General features: G+C 31.5%; 1 protein-coding gene across 1 annotated transcript in view; it reads left to right on the top strand.

The window, feature by feature from the left end:
* Positions 1-340: 340 nt before the first annotated feature.
* The window catches only part of LOC149418913 (diuretic hormone receptor-like), a 579,308-nt gene continuing 558,136 nt past the window's right edge, over positions 341-21,512 (top strand). Inside the window, exon 1 of the mRNA XM_089638437.1 lies at positions 341-360. The gene's annotated coding sequence lies outside the window, so the exon portion shown is untranslated. The remainder of the gene's footprint in view (positions 361-21,512) is intronic.

Here is a 21,512-nt window from a genome sequence, read left to right on the forward strand (position 1 = left end):
GAGTCCGTTTTATTTTAGGTGTCTTAATTTTACTAGCAATTTTCCCAGTTCTGTCGCGGTGGGAACGGGTTTAGGGGCAGTAAGCATTGCACTCATCGTTTTGCTTCAGTGTTTCGCCGGTCGTCCTGCGAATATGACGTGTGTAAAAGTATCTATTTTCGCTGAAGCTTTGAAGTTTGAAACTTGAAGTCGTAAAATACTTTTAGAAAAGTGATTCCCCGCAGCCGTTTTCCGATTCTAGGTGTACCCTTTCTTTCTGTTTCAGTTTGTTAAGATTTGATCGTTTAATTATTGTTGTTTATGTTTGTTTGTGATTCCGTGGAAAACTTTTGGGATTGGACTTTTGGCAGACCATTTTGCGTGAGTAAACAAAAAATTTCTTAAAAAGTAAGCCCTTGATCTGTTATCCGTTTTCATTTTGAAGTTAATACGACATTGCATAAACAAGACGTAGTACTTTAGTCATGTTTTTAAACTGTCTATGTGCTAATTTATTCCCGAAGAAAATTGCCTGTTTACTTCCATATTGTGGCATTTAATTAATATATGTAAATAAATATTTATAAATGAGTGAAATTTATTTAGTGTTTACAAAACAGTCCTGTCTCGAGAAATCGTTACCTGACATATTTTGACTGTAGTAATCTTTTTAACAAACATAAAAAATTGCCATCCTACTGATGGAAAAAAAACATTTAATTTACACATTTTTTGGGCCCCTGTCAAATCTGTTTTTCACGCCTCGTTCTGAAGTTATATTTTAATTTAATTTATTATTTTTATTTGAAAAATGTTGAAATTTACATTGAATTAATAAACATAGAAGTGTGGCAAAAACATTACTTTGTTTGTTTTTTTATGCACAAAGTGTTTGTTTTGCTATGTACTTAATGTACGGCATGCATCATTATTTGTACTGTGTTTTATTTTCAAATAATTTTATGTAAGAAAAAAAAGTGATTTTATTATTTACCTATACGTGTGCGCAGATGACAGGAAAAATCATTTGAAAAATAAGAAATCAATTTAAAAAAAAAAAATTAGGAAAATATAATTTACTTCCATAGCTACAGAGTATTTATAAAACAATGCACCCTTCAAAAACGATCATATATTACATCTTTTGGCATTTTGAGGCAGCACGCATTGAGCATAAATATAAAAATATGCAACAGCCAAGATGGGCTAAAACATAAAATAAAATAAAATTGTTTTAATCACAGTAAATATACTTGTATACTTAATAAACAGAATAAAAAAGTTTTAAAAACAATTAAACAGTAAAAACATTCTAAGCTTATTCAAGTTAAATAAAATTTACAATCAAGCCACAAGAAAACAAAATGAAAACTGACAACTTTTTTCAAAATGTAAAATCCTTATTTTCTTTCGGTGCTGTTAAAAATCTGCTACTTCTGAATACTGGTTACCTAAGCTGTGTATTTTTTTATAAGGGAGTTTATAAATGAATTGGTTTGTCACAATTGTCATTGGTGTGGTGAAAGATCTTTAAGTTCGTGTGACTCTATAAGGAACATTAAACGAAATCAATTGCAATAATGAAGGGCTGTCAAAAAGGGAATAATTGATTTTTTTAAAGTGTTAATCAGTATCAGATACCAATCTTCTATATAATTTTAGTAATTTCAGTTTTTTTATTATACAGTTTTAGTTTATAATTTATGCCTTACACCATACCTATTGCTTGGTGGTAATTCAATACGTTGTGAATTTCACGTGACAAGATTTATTTTGGCTTCTTCTTGTATGCTGACAGAGCAATAACAAAATTTTCGGGATTTTGTATGGAACACAAATTAAATTGTTATAAAAGAAAAAACACTCACTAACATTTTATTGATCTTGAATCCTGAGGGTCGTTACCCGAATTCCTCTCAATTTCATAGTTCGATTTCTGCTCCAAAGCATCAAATATGTTGTTATTGTTGATCTTAAACCTGCCCAGTAGAAAAAATTCCGTAATAAGCCTTCCATAGAATAAACAGATAAACAAACGCCTTAAAAGTTACCCCAGAACTTTGTCGATTCAATGGCGCACTTAGAACTAAATACCCAATTATATTAGAAGATATTAAAAAAAAATCTGACATTTAAAAAAAAAAAATTCTATGCGCCCAAAGTGTGTTTTAGTTTTGGAAATAAGTGTGTTTGGTCGAATAGTAGTCCCAAAGACAGGTCGAACGTGACGTTCGTCGTATCTTTAGGCCTTTCTGTTTTGATACAAGATTTGACGTGTGAGAGGGAAGATTTTTCGCAAATGACCTACGTACGACCTCCCTCTGGGACTACTTTAGGCGACTCAATGACGGTTTTTTTTTTAAATATTAATTTAATCCAATCAAGCTCAATTTAAAGTTATTGAGATAAGTTCATACCGACGCCTGCCTTTGCACAACGCCTATAAATTTTGGAATGAAGTACAGAATTCGGACGATGGCGCACAGTGGCCAATTTTAATGATTTGGCGCGACATCGCTCTCGGCGTTCGACTATTTGGCACCATTGATGTTTTTTTTAAGTATTAATAAGAAATACCACTTATTTTTTGTTAATTCTTATTAGTTGAAATGTTGATAATAATTTTAATGCTTTTATAAAAAGTAGCGTGTAACTTGGGCGCTAAGTTTGTATTTTATGAAAATTAAGTACAATAATTTCTTAAAAATGCAATTACTGGAGTGGCTGGCTTAAGTTGGTGGTGATTTTTTGTCCGTGAACAAACAAGACACAGCAATAATATCCTATTAAAATTAGCGTGAAGACTAGTGAAGATTTTTATTCCTACTCCATTAAAGGGAAAAATAATGGAAAGCGCTAAACTTTGAACCAAGGCAACAGTTATAATTTATGAAAAAAAGTTTTTTTTCAGTTACTTAAATAAAGCACGTATTTTAAAGAATATCTCAAGTGATTTTTAAAAGTACTTTTTTGTATAATAAGTTCACAAACAACCCGATTTCGAACGCCTTTAAACTCGCCTAGATACAGCAGCATAGTTGCGCGCCCGAATATCAGTGTACCCCTGTTCTGCGACTAATTACATAATAATTGAGTTTCAGATGTTAACTTAAATTGACAGTGAATAATTTCGAATAAATTTAATTTTATTCTAACGGTACGAAGAACTAAATATTACATACAGTTGATCTTTCTTTGACATATCGGAGTCAAATATAGGATTCTGAAAAAAAAATTGACGAAAATTAAGTACAATCATTTCTAAAAAATGCAATTACTGGAGTGGCTGGCAAAAAACTGGTGGTGATTTTTTTTGTCCGTGTACAAAAAAGATACAGCAATAATATCCTATTAAAATTAGCGTGAAGACTCGTAAAGATTTTTATTCCTACTCCATTAAAGGCAAAACTTTTGTAAAAAAAATTGGAAAAAAGGTAAACTTAGAACCAAGGCAACAGTTATAATTTATGAAAAAAATATATTTTTCAGTTATTTAAATAAAGCACGTATCTTAAAGAATATCTCAAGAATTTTTTTCAAATACTTTTTTGTAAAACAAGTACACAAACAACCTGATTTCGCACACCTTCTAACTCGCCTAGATACAGCAGCATAGTTGCGCGCCCGAATATCAGTGTATCCCTGTTCTGCGACTAATTACATAACACATAATAATTGAGTTTCAAATGTTAATTTAAATTGACAGTAAATAATTGGGAATAACTTTAATTTTATTCTAACGGTACGAAGAACTAAATATTACATACAGTTGATCTTTCTTTGACATATCGGAGTCAAATATAGAATTCTGAAAAAAATTGACGAAAATTAAGTACAATCATTTCTTAAAAATGCAATTACTGGAGTGGCTGGCTAAAGTTGGTGGTGATTTTTTTTGTCCGTGTACAAAAAAGACACAGCAATAATATCCTATTTAAATTAGCGTGAAGACTTGTGAAGATTTTTATTCCTACTCCATTAAAGGCAAAACTTTTGTAAAAAAAATTGGAAAAAAGGTAAACTTTGAACCAAGGCAACAGTTATAATTTATGAAAAAAAAATATTTTTCACATCTTCGGATCTACCGGATCTGCCCTGATGATGGACACTGCAACGCTGTCCGAAACGTCGGCTAAAGAAGGAGTTAGCGCAACACGGCATAACACCCCAAAAACAAAAAACAAAAATATTTTTCAGTTATTTAAATAAAGCACGTATCTTAAAGAATATCTCAAGAATTTTTTTTAAATACTTTTTTGTAAAACAAGTACACAAACAACCTGATTTCGCACACCTTCTAACTCGCCTAGATACAGCAGCATAGTTTCGCGCCCGAATATCAGTGTATCCCTGTTCTGCGACTAATTACATAATAATTGAGTTTCAAATGTTAATTTAAATTGACAGTGAATAATTGGGAATAACTTTAATTTTATTCTAACGGTACGAAGAACTAAATATTACATACAGTTGATCTTTCTTTGACATATCGGAGTCAAATATAGGATTCTGAAAAAAATTGACGAAAATTAAGTACAATCATTTCTTAAAAATGCAATTACTGGAGTGGCTGGCTAAAGTTGGTGGTGATTTTTTTTGTCCGTGTACAAAAAAGACACAGCAATAATATCCTATTAAAATTAGCGTGAAGACTTGTGAAGATTTTTATTCCTACTCCATTAAAGGCAAAACTTTGGTAAAAAAAATTGGAAAAAAAGGTAAACTTTGAACCAAGGCAACAGTTATAATTTATGAAAAAAAAAATTTTTTCAGTTATTTAAATAAAGCACGTATCTTAAAGAATATGTCAAGTAATTTTTAAAAATACTTTTTTTGTGAAACAAGTACACAAACAACCTGATTCCGCACGCCTTCAAACTCGCCTAGATACAGCAGCATAGTTGCGCGCCCGAACATCTCAGTTCTGTGCGTAATTACCGAGTAAGTAAGCTTCGGATGTTATTTTCAATGTTTTTTTTAATGTCAGTGATTAACTGAGAACACATTGGTAAAAAAAAAAATCATTTCGGGAACATGCCGATCTGGGGTCAATGTCGCGCCAGCGCTCAAATTTAAGCCACTGTGTGGCGGTGTGAATGAATCTGAATAAGCAGGAGAGAGTTGTGTGGTGTTCCATTCTCTCTGCTACTCTCATTCAACCATTCCTGACAGTTATGCCTTCTAAGGGAGCCATAGCCCTTACAATATATATTTTTGTAATTGTATTTCAGGCCAAATTTCCCTTATTTTTTTTACAATTTTTTTTTTCCAAATTATCAGATCAAATAGAATATATACATATTTTTTTTACCTTAAAGTTTAGCAAATATCTAACATGAGTGTTAGATATTTGATTTAATTCTGTTTAAAACTGCAAAATACAGGTCACAAAAATATGAATTTTCGTGAATTTAGAAGGAAATTTTGTAATTATTTGTTGACACTATTCTATGCATATTGATGAAAAATAAAAAAATAAAATTTCACGGGTTTTTAAATTGAATTATATTTGACTGACGTACTTTATTTGTGGCATATTAATAAGTATTTCCTAAAAATCGCCTTTATACTACTATAATTTTTTTATTCTTATTTCATTATATTAACAAAGCAGGTTAGGTTGCACAAGATATATTTTTTAATTATTAGAATTAACAAATATGATGTAAGATTTTCGGCCAAAAGTATTTTTGTTATTTGTTTTTGGGGTGTTATGCCATGTTGCGCTAACTCCTTCTTTAGCCAAGGTTTCGGACACCGTTACAGTGTCCATCATCAGGGCAGATAGACACTGTAAAATTGTCCGTAAACGTTGGTTAAAGAAGGAGTTAGCGCACCATGGCATAACACCCCAAAAACAAATAAAAAATTTAGAATTATTTACAAAAATTGCCGTAGTTGCCTCTAAAACCTTTAAAATCGTATTATTTAATATCATTTATCTTAAAATTTAAAACATAAATAAATAAAATAGCGCATGTCTTTACTTAAAAATTCCTATACCTTTCGATTTGAAAAAAACTATTCAGTTTAGTTGGGTAGTTTGGCCTCATATCAAAAATAAAGACTTGTGTTAAATTGTTCTTCCTAAACGGTAAATCTCTAATTATCTCGTCACATTTGGTCATTGAAATAATTGTAAGTCATTGGACACTACCGATTTGGTCTCTATATATACGTCATAGAGCAAATAATGGTATTTACATGTTCGCTCACTGAACACGTTATTCTAAAAGAAAATGTCACAAGTAACGAGGCGTAAAGAATAAGCTTGTCACTCATATTAATTTAATAGCTGGAATCTTGAACTCGGGATATTACCATAGATAGAGAATGCTACGAGAGCCTTATTTTATAAACCAACCTAAACAAAATTGTAGAATAGAAACATATAAAACTGCTTACTGCAGTTTAAAGTCAATGAATCCACCTAGATTTTACCGTCTATCCCATATTTTTAGGTTCTTTAAATTTGTCACAATATAATAAGCGATCGCTCAAAACGTTTTTGCGAACTTAATTAGCCATAAAATGCCAAAAATCGTTCGAGTGGTTATAAACTTTTCAACAAGCAAGATGTGTATATTTCCATCTAGAACTCGAATCCATTGGTATATTATGGTAAGCGATTGCTCAAAACGTTTTTGCTAATTAGGCATAATATGCCAAAAATCGCTCCAGTGGTTAATAAACTGAGCGTTTGTGGCGGGCGCGGGCGGTGTGAAGTTATTTTTCATGAAAATCTACAGTTTTATTTCAAGATTGACGTAATTTTGCACACCACTTGAACTTCAAAACAAAAGGAAGGTCACTATCTGCATGAGATTTAAAACATCACCCCATCCCCTTTTCCTATCCCTGAAAGAAAAATTTTGACTTTTTACTTATTGAACATGAGAGAAAAATTATTGTTTTAAAACATTTGATTTAAAAAAAACCCAGGGAAAAGCCCGGGCAACGTTGGGGACTTCAGGTCGTACATAATATTCTTAGTGTTTACGGACATACCGCGATTTACAAGTACAGCCTGACATTTAATATCAGACCCAATTTCATAGCGCTGCTATCGTTAAAAAGATTTTTTTTTAAATTTTGGTTTTGGGGTTTTAGTTTTGTTTTGATCAATATATGATCTATACAACTTTTTGTGTTTTGTGTGACTCGTGTTGGAAAATTTATCGTTGGCTCCAGTCCATGCTGTGTTAGTAGTGTTAGGTATTCTATGTTTTGTGGGTGTTCGTTTTGTAAGATGTTTATGTTTAGGTCTCCAATGATGATATTTTTTTTATTTTTGTTTAGATCTTTTAAGTATTGTTAAGTGCAGTTAGGAAATTTGTAATGTTGTTTTTGGATGGAGATCTGTACATTGCAAGAATAAAAGTTTCTTTTTCAAATATTATTTGTGTATTTAGTAGTCTATGGTGTGTATTTTTTGGACGATTGTGTTTATTTTATCATTGATGTATATAACTATACCATCATTTTGATTTTTGTGTTTTTTTGTGTGGTGTGTGTTATAGTTTTCAATTGTTTTTGGTGTATATTTGTCATTCAACCAGCATTCTGTCAGCACAATAATATCAAAATTATTATCAAGCTGTTGTAGAAATTTCGTAAATTCATCAAAATTTTTATTTATCGACCTAATGTTTTGGAGTAATATTTTGATTCTATTTTTTTCTATTGTGATGCTTGTCAATAGATTAAAATCGTGTGTACTTGTTTGTTAGTAGTTTTGGTTGATTAAAATGGCAACTCCAAGATGACTCATGGGAAAAGGAGCATAAGTTTAAAAAGCATGATGTGTTCATGTGCATATTTTTGACAATATAAGTACACGCAGAAAGTAAAGTAAGTTAATTTAATTGAGAATCTTTTCCAATTATTATTAATCCTTGTCAAAAGGGGGATTGCAGGCCGTCTCCTGATAAACTTTTAGTAAATTCCTATTATATCGTAATACGTGTTTATGCACCTGCATTTGAGATAATAATATATAATTACGAAATGCGAAAATTATAGAATTTTTTTGAACACGTGTTCCGGCATATTAATAATACATTCACATTATACTAAAAAAATTTCCGGAAAAGTATCAATTCATTCGTTAAGGGCCTGCAATCCCATTTTGACCGGATAACTAATAATTTGAAGAGATTTTAAATAAATTAGCAATCCTCATTTTTCTCTAGGTACATTTAATAATTAAATTTCCTTGAAAGCAGGTCGATAAGTGCACGAAAGATTTTTAACTAAACATTCCTACTACAGCTTTAACGCTACAAAAAAGATAATAGAATACAACATGTACCTATGGTAAAAATTGTATTCTATTATCTTTGGCATACTATAATACAATGTATTCTATTATCTTTCGTAAACATTGTATTCTATTATGTATATTGTATTCTATTCTCTTTGGCATGATAAAAAACAATATATTCTATTATCTTTAGCATTATATAATACGATGTGTTCTATTATATTTGGTAAACATTGTATTCTATTATCTTTGGCATAATATAATACAATGTATTCTATTATGTACATTGTATTCTATTAACTTTGGCATGACAGACTACTATGTATTATATATTAACTTTAGCACTACCGACGCACTACCCAACAGATCCTAAATTAATTTAGCTGTTCCGCCCAACTTATTATGCGATATGTGATAATTGGTTGGCAAAATGCGTAGTAGGCAATTGTAATGGTTTTTTTGTAAACAGTATTGCGCATATCTTTCCAAAATATTACGTACGCAAATTATGTATTGACGACGTTTAACAATATACTTTACACCATATTATAACATGACATTGAAATTATCCAATATTCATGAATTTATAGCACTTGCTGATTTCTTATGGCTGATGTTTACTCTGCATAACTCTACATATAATTTATTATTAATAATACTGCGTGAACAAACATAATAGAACAGGAAATATACTTTCACAAACATGCTTTTTATAAATATCCAACGTTGACACATTTAGAAGAATTTTTTTTCACCAAAAACACGAACATTTATTTATTTATTGGTAAAGGTAAGAGACAAACAGCTTATACATAAAATATAAATATAAATATATAGATACATGTTAAAAACAGTCAAGCCAAAAAAGTCTCCTATATGAAAATTGATTGGAGATGAAGTTTTATTGCATAAAAAAAAAATATATAAATATTTTAGGTGAGGAGGGGAGAAATAGGAATTTAGGATGAGGATAGGAGATGCTCTGGATACATTCCATACTATTGTATTAATTTTCGATCGTACGAGTTACTTCTAATCGATATTTGTGAAGTGTATTGCTAAAAATGTCTATGTTTTGAAATTTAGTATTATATTGGGCACATATACGTGGAATTGGTGAATTTTTTCTAAAGTTAGTTCTATATGTAGGTAAATGAAACAAATGGGATTGCCGTGTTGATCTTGTTGGAATATGAATATTTAATAAATTCATTAGCTCTGGTGAGTCGAGGCCATTGTTAAGAATTTTAAATAATAAGATTTGGTCAAAAATCAAACGTCGTGTATGAAGTGAGTTGAAGTTGTGGTAATTAATATATTAATTAATTTTAATTAACATATCCATGTAGTATTAATAAATCTAGTTCGAACTATGTAACAACACACTTGCAAAAAATTTTGAAAAACATATTAAAAACTTTAATTATTTATCCAAAGAATTAACAATATGAACGCCACATTTCTATAAAAATTCAGAGTTTTAGATTCATTGACGTCCAGTTTGTCTATGGATAAAAATTCTCCGGACGTCTTTACTAGGGAAGAGATTTGGCACTGTTTCTCAAACTTATTTGTGCCATGTCCCACTTTAACGCTTCAAAAATCTCCATGTCTTCCCCCTTAAAAAATCATTCAGTACCAACGGGATATGCACCGCAGGCGATAAATTATCTTATTGTACTTTTACAAGGGTAAGCTCACCAGGCGTTTTTTATCGCACCCCGTTTCTGTTTTGGAAAAATGAGAAATTGAGAAAAATGAGTACTATGATTTAAGTTTTTCACGGTCAAAAGTATTTTTGTTATTTGTTTTTGGGGTGTTATGCCGTGTTGCGCTAACTCCATCATCAGGGCAGATGTGTTAAAAATAAAAAAATATAAAAAATTAAAATATTAAAATTTAAATTTTAATAACACATCTGCCCTGAAGTGCATCTACACTGCAATGCTGTCCGAAACGTTGGCTAAAGAAGGAGTTAGCGCAACACGGCATAACACCCCAAAAACAAATAACAAAAAAAAGGAGTACTGGCAATTTATTAAGAATCTCAAATTATTCGTAATATGATGAATGAATTGATATTTTTCCTGATAAAATTTTAGTAAAATACGAAAGTTGTATCACGATGTCGGAACACGTGTTCATAAAAATCCTAATATTTTCGCAATTCCTCTTTATATATTATCAACCCAAATGCAGGTGTATGAACATGTGTTCCAATATATTATGAAAGTACTAAAAGTTTATCAGGAAATGGCCTGCAATCCAGTTTTAACTCGATTTACAATATTTTGAAACGATTATATTATTCGTTTATCCCCAACTTACATCCTAGATTACACGATTTTTTATATAATTTTTTTTAAAATTGTTTCCAATTCAATGGGTATAGAAAAATCACCGATCATCCAAAATCATATCGAAATCGCCCCCAAAGAGCTTTTAACTCTTGATCGCCCCACGAGCGACAAATTGCCCACTGCTGGGCGATATTGCCCCCGTTCGGATTCACATGTGGGTGGCCTCTGCTGGGTATATGGTATAGGTTATATGTTGGATATGTTTGAATTTCACCCGTCATCTACTAAGAGCTCCATTAACGTCTGAAAATTATGATATGAATAATCTCATAGTCAGTGTGAATAAACGGGTATCCCATCCCTAATGTACCTACCCCAAACGTTAAAGGTACAGAATAGCACATAGCCGGTAAAGTGGTATTCTATGAGAAGTGAATAACACGGCGTTCAAAAAGGTTCACGTTAACAGCGTCAAAAACCTTTTAACCGGAAATCTTTTCGTCCCAACTTTCGATTGTTAGGTTAGGTTAGGTAGAGATAGGTTCGAAACATTAACAATCGTCCGATCTTGGTATCCTCCCATGTTTGTGGCAGCTGTATCCCAAAGATTTATTGTTGAGACCACAGGGTAAAGAATGTACCCTTTCACTGAGCACAAGTTATGCTGAAAATACATTAGGGTTCGAACTGGATTTATTCGACCACCAGAGAAGCGTCCTGCCCACCCCTTCTAAACACCAAACAGATAATTCGTTGAGTATCTATACCGAAATATAATATAACTGAAGTCGTCAAAATGTACACGTTCCTTCGACTTCTAGACCTCAGACAGGTGAATGAAGGTGATTATCAACGAATAGAACGAATTTCGATGTTCGAAAATGTTTTTTGTACATTCAAAAAGAGCTCCTACTGCTCCTAATTGTCCAGAACCAATGGTACTATGACACCCCAATTGAAGTTATGAGGTTGAAGGGAGCGAAAAAGGAAGATATGACGAAGAAGATGATTAGAAAGTACCTTGCTATTCAGATCTGTTCACCAAAATGATTAGAATCAGTTGTAAATACTTTCAATATCGCCCTTGTGAAATACCATGATTCAAAATTTAGAAATAGCTTAAGCCATTTTTAGTGACTGTATCTGAACAGCTAGGTACTTCCACACCTTTATCTTCCCCATAGTTTTCCCTTCCCCAGTACCCTCAGCCTCACAACATACCCCAATTGGGGATACCATAGTCTCACTGGCTCCAAACAACCAATTGGGACTCACGCAAAAAAAAACATTTTTTTAGTATAATTTGATGATGTTGCCATGCACGGCAGTCAGGCGTGCAATGTTTTGTTATAGGAAGGTTGAAATAATACTGAATGCTGCACAAATGAGATCCCTTAGAAGCCATGTATTTATAACCGTGCTGTGTGTCGGTGCCAAGGCAGTTGTGTAGTCTATTCTACACTCCGCCTCTGCCTACCCGGAGAGAAGTAATACATACGACGCACAGTGGGAGAAATACTGATTCTTGGGAATATTTATGAATTCATTAATTTAAATGTGATTTACAAAAAAAATGTTTTCGAACTCATTATGCTTAAGTTCGGTGCCTTGACCAGGAGAAATGACGTCTATTATCTGCCAACTATTTTGAATTTTGTTTGCTTTGGTAATATGCTATTATTATAAATCCACTTTTTCACTCAATTACGGTTAAACTTTGACCAAACTATTATTTTTTATATTATTTTTTTACACGTAACACACAAAACCAATATAAACACACATCACTCACAAACACACGATTAAACACAAGATTATTTTCATTGTATTAATTTTTATTTTTAAATGTATTATTATATATTTCGTATTTTTAATTTAAAATTTATTATTTTCTCTTTAAATGTAATATTTAGATTAGATTTTCATATTATAAAATGAAGGCCTCAGCACGGGCAAGCCACCCAGTGAGGCCAACATTACTGGAAAACATAAATTGTAAAAAATAATGTACCAAATAATATTTTTTTTTTTTTTGAATTTTGATTACTGATACTTTTTCACTCTTTCAATGTTGATGACCTGTTTCTTTATTGACATGTTTCCCTGATGACCTGTTTCTTGAAACTGACATGGCTCACATAAAAGAAACATAATTAGCGCAAATGAGCTGAACGTTTTATGAAAATGGCATCCTAATAATCGGTTTTTGCTGCTAATGAATTAAACACATCGAATAAGTGCGTCTAGCAAGTAAAAATAAAATAATAAGTATTAAAAATCACAAGTAAGAAAATCTGATGCATTTAAAAAAAATATTTCGGACAGTTTAATAACACGAGCACATAAAAAAACACATCAATCATATATGTACTTTGAATTTTAACATTCACATGAAAAGTTTTTTTTTCACACGATGTTTCCAGAAAGATTATTTTCACACGATGTTTCCAGAAAGATTATGTAGAAATAACGACTGAAAGCGTTATCAAACTGATAATAGAAACTTGTTTGGCGAAACTTAACGAGAAATTACTATTTTTGATTAATCTTTACTACGACTCGGTTTAAAACGGTGACCGGATAAATCATCAAAATGATAATTCATCACTTCTTTAAAAAGTTATATAAAGTCATGGAAAGTGACGAAACAAAAACTTTATTAACTGGGTTAAGTAGGTTAGGTTGGGTTATGTTAATTTTTTTTTCATCGTTTTTAATGACTTTATATCACTTTTTAAATGTGTGTTGAATAGTCACTGTGTTGAGTTAGCATGGAACCGTTTAAAACATATATGGGCAACCGCTGGCCCGCCGAGCTATTTTGTCCGGCCCTGATTCATCTCGGTGACGTAATAGAGAAATTAAGAATGAAAATTAAAAAAGGAATATTATGGAATTAGTAGTAGCCAGCATTTATTTTATTAAATCACGTGCACTTAATTACCGCCAGTTTAAGGTGTTTTTGGAAAACCAATTTTCAGATTATAAAGATGTGTCTTATTACTGTCAAGTGAGGTGGCTGAATAAAAAAAAATTAAAACGTTTCTTTGATTTAAGATAAGACATTACAGAGGATTTTATGGACATTAAAGTAAACACAATTAACCAAATAAAAGATAATCAATGGGTGTGTGATTAAGCATTCCTTGTAGATGTGACCGGATACATTAATGTTCTGAAACTCAAATTTAAAAAAAAAAACAGGGACAGTTGGTTCATCAACTGCATGGACATTGTAGAGTTTTTTGTAATAATCTAAGATTTTTTGAAAATCAGATAAGAGGCAAATTTTTTTATCATTTTCCTAGTCTATCAACTCATACAAACATCACATATAATTCTTATGGAGATGAACTGACGGCACTAATAGAGCAATTTGATACGTGTTTTGCCGATTTACAAAACAAAGACATTTGCTCGTCCAATCGATGCTAATTAGAACTAATTGGGCTTCAGGGGGATTTAGTGCTAAAATCACAATTTAACAACATTGCTTTCACGGATTTTTATATATTTGGTGGAAGAAAAATATACAAATTTACGCGCATTTGCAAGATAAATCATTTTTCTTTGTGTCAACACATGTACGTGTGAACGTTTTTTCGAAGATCAAACACATTTAATCAAAAATTCGAACGAGGATAACAGTAGAAAATCTCGAAAATTCTAAGCGATGATGCTTAAGCCATACCAACGACACTATTGATATTCAAGTACAAGGCCATTCTTAAAAAAATCAAAAACAGTATATTATATTTATTATGTAGTCCATTCTATAAATAAACGTGTTTTATATAATTTAATATTACTTAGTTATATTGCTCCGGCCCTTGATTCGGAGACAGAATGATAAATTGGCCTCAGACCTAGAAAAGGTTGCCCATGCCTAGTTTAAAATTATGAATACGATTTTTTTTTTTTTTAGATAAAATAAAGTTTTTTATAACGTTTTTCTTCTTGAATAGAATTAAAATCATTGTTAATTACGTAATATAAACGTACACTTCTAAAAATACAAACGTTTGAACGCATTTAAGAAAAATACTAGATAAACCTGTCAAGTTCCGCTGCACGCAAACAAATTAAAATGGAAATTTTTTTCAACTTAATTACCACAAAAAATAACTATTTATGTCGTGGAGATGGTAAAAGATGCATTAAAGTTCCATTTTTAAAAAATCAAATTTAAGTTTGAAGGATAGGAAATACGCATAAATCATTAAAATAACGCAAACTAATACCCTTAAAACCTATTTTGTACATGTAAGAAAAATTAAATCTTTATTCTTTAGCAAAAAGGCAGGACGAACTTAGATCTTATCTGCATTTTCAAAATTATTAACAGTATGATTGACTCACCTACTTTGTTGCAACTCATCCCTTTCAACATCCCTTCCCGTAGACTTAGAAATAATGATTTGCTTTTCCTCAATCAACACTCCACAAATTATAGATACCATTCACCAATGTCCAGACTTGTCAACTCAAGTCAGTACCTTGAATTTTTTGGTGTAAGCCTAAATGATTTTTGTCAGTCATTACGCAAGTAATATTTCCTATTGATATGGCTGAAGTCGTAAACTCCACTCCTTTGTTCCTGTCTTGACTTGACATTATCTCTATTGTTATTGTGGCCTATTTTTGGCATAGCATCTTTCATAATAAAATTTCTCATCTTACTAACTTCGTGTAAATTGTAATGTGTTAATTGGACTTGGTCCATTAGTATAAATAAATAAATAAACCCCCGTCTTAAATAGTTTGTCTCTATTAAATATTTAAGTTGAAATCAAGTGTAGCCTTTGCATGCAGCGGAATTCGATAAAGATTATTTATTAGCTTTTCTCTTTCTTATAAAATAATTCACAAAATAAATAAAACCACTTTTTCGTTAAAATCCAGTGGCACTATTTACTTTATTTAGTGGCTCTTGTGTTTTATTACGCAGGTGGAAGTTGCAAATTCAAACACCTTTATCAATGGTGCTTTTTATTTTTCAATTGGAAATAATCCATTTTGCGGTGTACAGTTTTGTTTTTATATGGAACACATTTTTGTTGTTATTGGCAGCAGAACTTTATTGTTTTTTGGAATGGAATTTGAAGGGCTATCAAATATTGATAGAAACAATAAAGTATCTGCTTATAAACATTGTTATCAATTTTTACAATCGAGCGTTCTTATACTCTGTTTGCCAAGCGATTTTTATGCTTATTACCTATATTCGTAGAGATATAAGGCACACTAAAAATACATTCATATTTGTCTTGTATATTTGATGAGCTCTTAATAATTACCCAGCTTATTGATTACTTTCCTGTGATGCTTTTAAGTGTTGTTAAGGAGTGAAGTATTGTTAAGTAGTCATACAATAACTATATATTGGTTTATATAAGTTTGGTCTTTCAGAATTGTAAAGATCAACATAATAATTTCTAGAATTATTAATACTTCACCCATAATGCGGCGTGTTGTTTAGTTGGTAGGTTTAATCACCCGAAGTTAGGGAAATTTGGAATTAATTATGGCACGCAGACACGCCCATAACGCACTTATCACGATTTGTCTTTTCAATGCATAAGGTTTTCGGTAATCTCTACCATCTTAGTTTTGTAAAGCACACTATTAAATTCCTGTCATCTTTCGTGTCTGGTTCTGATCTCTAACATCAGACCTTTGTAATAACTTGCAAAATATTTTACAAGTTCACTTTCGTCGAATTTGGCAACAAAATTACGACAGTTGTAATAATCCTGTTTCAAGTTAATAATCCTAAGTACTTGTAATTACATACAGCATAAATCAATTTCATAAAAGTGTTGCCTTAAATAATAGTAGTGTTCACACGAAAAATTTATGTTATCCAAATTGTATATAAAAATTAATTTTCCTGTTTGTTCCCTATAGACTCAAAAACTACCAGAGCGATTTCGTGGAAAATTTCAAAGTTTGTTGTTTGAGTGGTAGAACAAGTCAGGGTTGTCTGAGAAAGACTTTACGCACTATTTCTGAACTGGAATGAGATACAGAGTCAAATTAAAGTAAATTTGATGTGGTTTTTTAACAGTAAAATGTGGGTTCATGATATTAATTAAAATAAATGGTAGACGAAGTTGATCAAGTGTAAAAAATACTTAAAAAATGAATCTTTTTTAATTTTTTACAATAATACTATTTCCATCTTTAAAATGCGCCCATATTTCAGGTACACTAGAATTCACAACCGCAAAACTTTACTTCAAAACATTCACAACTCCAAGAAACGCCGGGTACACGTCAGCTGGTTATTCATATTGTTATAATAGTAAACACTACCGGTTTCTGAACTTCCCTTCCTTCATTAGGAAAATATTAAAACTAACATATAAGATTCAAAATACTGACAGACATGAATAAATATTTAGGTGTTGATGTGGGAGGCGAACAAAGGTGAAGGATTAAATACTAATTGAAGGATTTACGGGAGGAACATAGCGGCATACTGAAAATATGTTTAGAATAGAGTTAGAGTTAGTTAATCAATATTTTTACTAAAATGGTTATTTAAGGAGTTTCTAATTTCGAGTGCTTCCATGTTATCTAATTTGTTGCCTTTATTATTACAGTGAAGAATTTAAACTGCTTTGTACTTTTTATTAATATGCAATCGAATATTGTGGCGAAGAAATGATACCGTGTTGCCAACTCCAATCCTCTAAGAGCTAGGAGCTAGGTACAGTATAATTTAAAATGGTTTTATTCATTTAGTTTTTGTGTAGCCGTCAATTACCGGATATCAAGTATTGAACTTAGCCCCGCCGTCGTTATTAATATTAATAGGATTTTTATAAATTTCAATTGCCTCGGTAATTAGGAGTGCTCTATGCGCTTAGGGTCTTCCCAAAACTTCAGGAACAAATCCAAAATAATGGCTGGTTTCAATTAAATGCTCAGCAATTGCCGATTTGTCAGAATGGCCGAGTTTACATGCTCGAAAGTGTTCTGATATTTTTTTGGAGATCGTTCGTCCTGTATTGTGTACTCATAAAAATTTGATTGGTGGAAATGAGATGGTTGGCAAACTCTGAAAAATTATTGTTATTCAAACATTTTGAGTGTTCAAACATTTGCTTTTACTTAATAGTAATCCGCGGTTAAAATAATATTAGATTAATTTTTATATCCCTGTTAGTACTTTCAATAAAAACAAAAAAACTAAAATATAATGCAAAGTCTGCAAGTTCAGAACTAAGCAATTATTTGCCTACCAAGACGTGGTGAAATAACAACAAAATAATAAAATAGTCGTAAATTCAGAGAATTCTACAATTGAAAATCATGAATTATTGTTGTTGTTTTCAAGAAAAACCGCAGATATTTTTAGGAGTCTTCCACTATCATTCATGTGGATCGTTTTGTTAAAAAAGCCAATAAAACATTCAGTGCTTTTACTGAAAACAGACCGAAATTAGACATGAAAGTCGAAAGGGACATAAAATATTGCTGGAGGCGATAAATCTTGGCTGTCTGCGTTGAAGACGAGTGAAAAAACAAAACTGAATTACCGCCGTTAGCCAAGTCAAATTTCCTAATGCGATTCTAGGCAGTCATGTGGCTTAAACTATAGGGGAAGTACCTCGTGCCAATGGACGTGAACATGCAATATAAGGGCTAGTTCGTGTCTTGTCGCATTGACTAACAGACATTTCCATAAACCCAACGATAATTACATTGATACAAATTACACACCTTGGGTGTTCGGTCGGTAAGGTCACGTTAAATTAGCAGTCGATTAACTTGATATTTACTCGTGTAGCAATTTTACTATTTGTAGTATTATCTATTATATTTATAAATTATAATTAGAATGTATTCACTAGTAGGATGTGATGTTGAAATTAAACAAACTTAATTTTTTCGTTTTTCTTTACTTTTTTCGAAAGTTCTTCTTCGCATTTGAAAATAAACTTATAATTTACCCGTGAAATAGCCATAGATGAATGTTGGTGTGAACATCATTAAACATTTTAATTTCGGCTGTAGGTGATAGGACCATTGGTGATTGCGTGAATGTGCGTGATTATATCCTGTCTTGTAAAGCCGCGTACTCACTCATTGTGAGCTGTATAATTGGTAGCAGTGGATTTTTTTATTTTTAGAATTTCAAAATTGTTTATGGACCTGTACTACTCTAGTAGAGTTTTTTTTTTTAATTTAAGGTTAACTACACCGCCTTAATTTAAGGTTAACTACACCGCCTTTAGGTGGTGTAGTTAACCTTAAATTAAAAAAAAAAACTCTACTAGAGTAGTACATGTTACTAGAGCTCCTCACAAAGTGTGATTCAAGTAACTTTTATTATTTTATATACAACAAATTATAATAAGCAATAATTATTTGACTGAAATATCCATACAAATTAATAGTAATAGTACTTTAGCTCTCGCGTACGCACTAAAGCATGGTCAGCATGTCTGAAACCGATTACGCTCCGTTTCACAGGTGTACACTGCTTTACGTGAAAGTTGAACTCAAATTTCAAAGGTCATTTTTAAAATTTGAACTGATTCTTCGGACCAACGCTAAAGTATGTAGGTACTTTAAAATAGTAATTTTATAAGTGTTGAAGCATAAAACAAAATAATTTTATTAATTAACAATATAAGTCTACTTGAAGTTCATCCATTTTCAAGTTCCATTCGGAAGATAAAATTCTTCTTTTGGAAGGCAATGATCCTGAGGCAAATATGTTTTTTATAAATACTTTCAGATTTCACAAATCCTACTATTATAATAACCCGTGATTTTGCATTGGTTCGTGCTTTTGTTGAATTAAAATTACAATTGCCAGCTAAAATTAGAAAAGAAGCAAAAACAACTTTAGAGAAAAAAAAAATATTTTCAATCGATCGCAAAAATAACTTTAGTTTTAATTAAGAAAACTTATCAAAATTAAGATTTTAACTATGTTAAAATTAGTATACCAATCGTCGGTTTAATTAACTGGACTCACATAAGGTACTAATAATCCCTTTATGTAATAAAATAAACTTCTAAATTTGATTAAATAACTGTAATTTTATTTAAACAGCAACACATTCATTTTTTAAATATTATTTTACTTTCTTGGAGTGTAAATGTTAACATTGAAATAAAAGGTTTTAGTCACATTTTTCTAAGAAGTTCTACTTACATTAATGTAATTTTATAAGGAATATAATTTCTGTTTGAGCGAAGTAAACAAAAAACAAAGATTTTGGTTTTGACAGAAACAGTTTGATTTGAGATGAATAAATTGTTGAAAGAAATAATGTGAAAATTACGTCAAAGCAAAATAAACGTACAATGCAAACACCCAACAATATTCATAAATATCAAAAGTATAAATAATGAACTCGGTTTATCAAAATAAATAAGCCCTTACGCAAAAGTTTATTTTTTAATGTTAGTATTTATTTCATATAACGATGTCGTTTGAGTCTTTTAACGGCGAAGTGCGAGGACTTGCAAATATTTTTACACTCACTGAAGAGATACACCAATAAACGTATTTTGTGTGCGTGTTGTACGAGTATGTCGAAAGTCAGGTAAACTTTTATTTTCGAATATGAAAATGCGGTCCCTTTTTTTAACTCTTCACAAGAGGCCCTTTGGCCTCACGGCCTATGTCTTCTTCGTGGATGCTGTGTGGAGGGTCTATTCAAATAATGGAAGGATATTTGTTTTATTTTTACGTTGTTTCTTCCTAGGAGTAATGCATTATTTATGATTTACAACGATTTTTAATTTATTTCAATTAGTTTTGATCACACCCCCACGTTGTGCTTTAATTTACATAGTTAAATAAATAATAGTAAACGAAGACCAAGATCGAAAACAAAGACTTTAGTACAGTGAGTACACTAGTACACGAGTACTAAGTTGCAGAAGCGACAAAGAAACTTAAAAAAATATATTAAATGTGATAAACATATAAACATATTACATATATAAATGTACATATGGGAAAAATTAAAGATTAAATAATACTTCTGACTTTAATTTGATGTGGAACATGTAGAAAATATCCACATTTTCTGCAAGGCAATCAACCTAGTGAGTCTTCCCAGGGGCACCATTTGTAAGTTAGTTCTGTACCTTGCAATAATCAAAAGCCTCCCATGAAATAAAATCTTATTTTAGCTAGAATACCTGGTATTGAAGCTTAAAAGCCATCAGCAGTAATGTGATATCCCTCCTAGAACCAAGGGTCATTGGAGGGAACCCCACCACTTTCCAATGGCGTTATAAGGAAATATATGATTTCCTCCTTCACCATACTTTTTAAATTTAACTAAGCTACACGTTTGTAACGACTCTAGACCCTCCAATGTCCCTGCATACGGTGTTAGCAAGCAGTGTGAAAGTGCTTACATAGTTAGTTTAATATTACAGATACCACAATCTGAAAATATAAGAGTAACAAAAGATAATATAATGGACAGAAAATGAGATCTAAAATCAAATGAAAGTATACAAGGTTATGAAGTTGCATCATCGCGTACCCAAGAAAGCCAAACCGCTGGGCAGTCCCATTGGCGTGGTCGTACCTCAGGCAAGATCATGGCGATGGGGGAGGCGTTGGCGTGTTGCGGGACAGCTTTCTCGGGGTATTCATATCCTGGGTTAATGCAGGGACGGATTTATACCACCCCCTAGATGGGTTGATGAATGATACATAATATTTTGGAGTTAAGTTCTAGCCTAAATAAAAGAAAAACAAAGTTAATTAATCCTGAATCAAAATACAAAATAAATATTTTCAAAACAAAATAAAGTCAGTAAGGGTTGTGCAATTTATTAGTTGTTCATCAATAGACTGGAGAGCTCAAGACCTTTAGGACACAACAATACTAAAATATAAAATCAAGAAAAATATCCGCAAAATAATGTCATCAGCATCGTATTGACCAGTAATGTGTTATATAATGATAAGCTCAAAAAAAATAGAG

Source organism: Hesperophylax consimilis, chromosome 13 (genome assembly GCF_061612785.1).
Source record: "Hesperophylax consimilis isolate HC1 chromosome 13, BYU_Hcon_1.0, whole genome shotgun sequence".
NCBI lineage: Eukaryota > Metazoa > Arthropoda > Insecta > Trichoptera > Limnephilidae > Hesperophylax > Hesperophylax consimilis.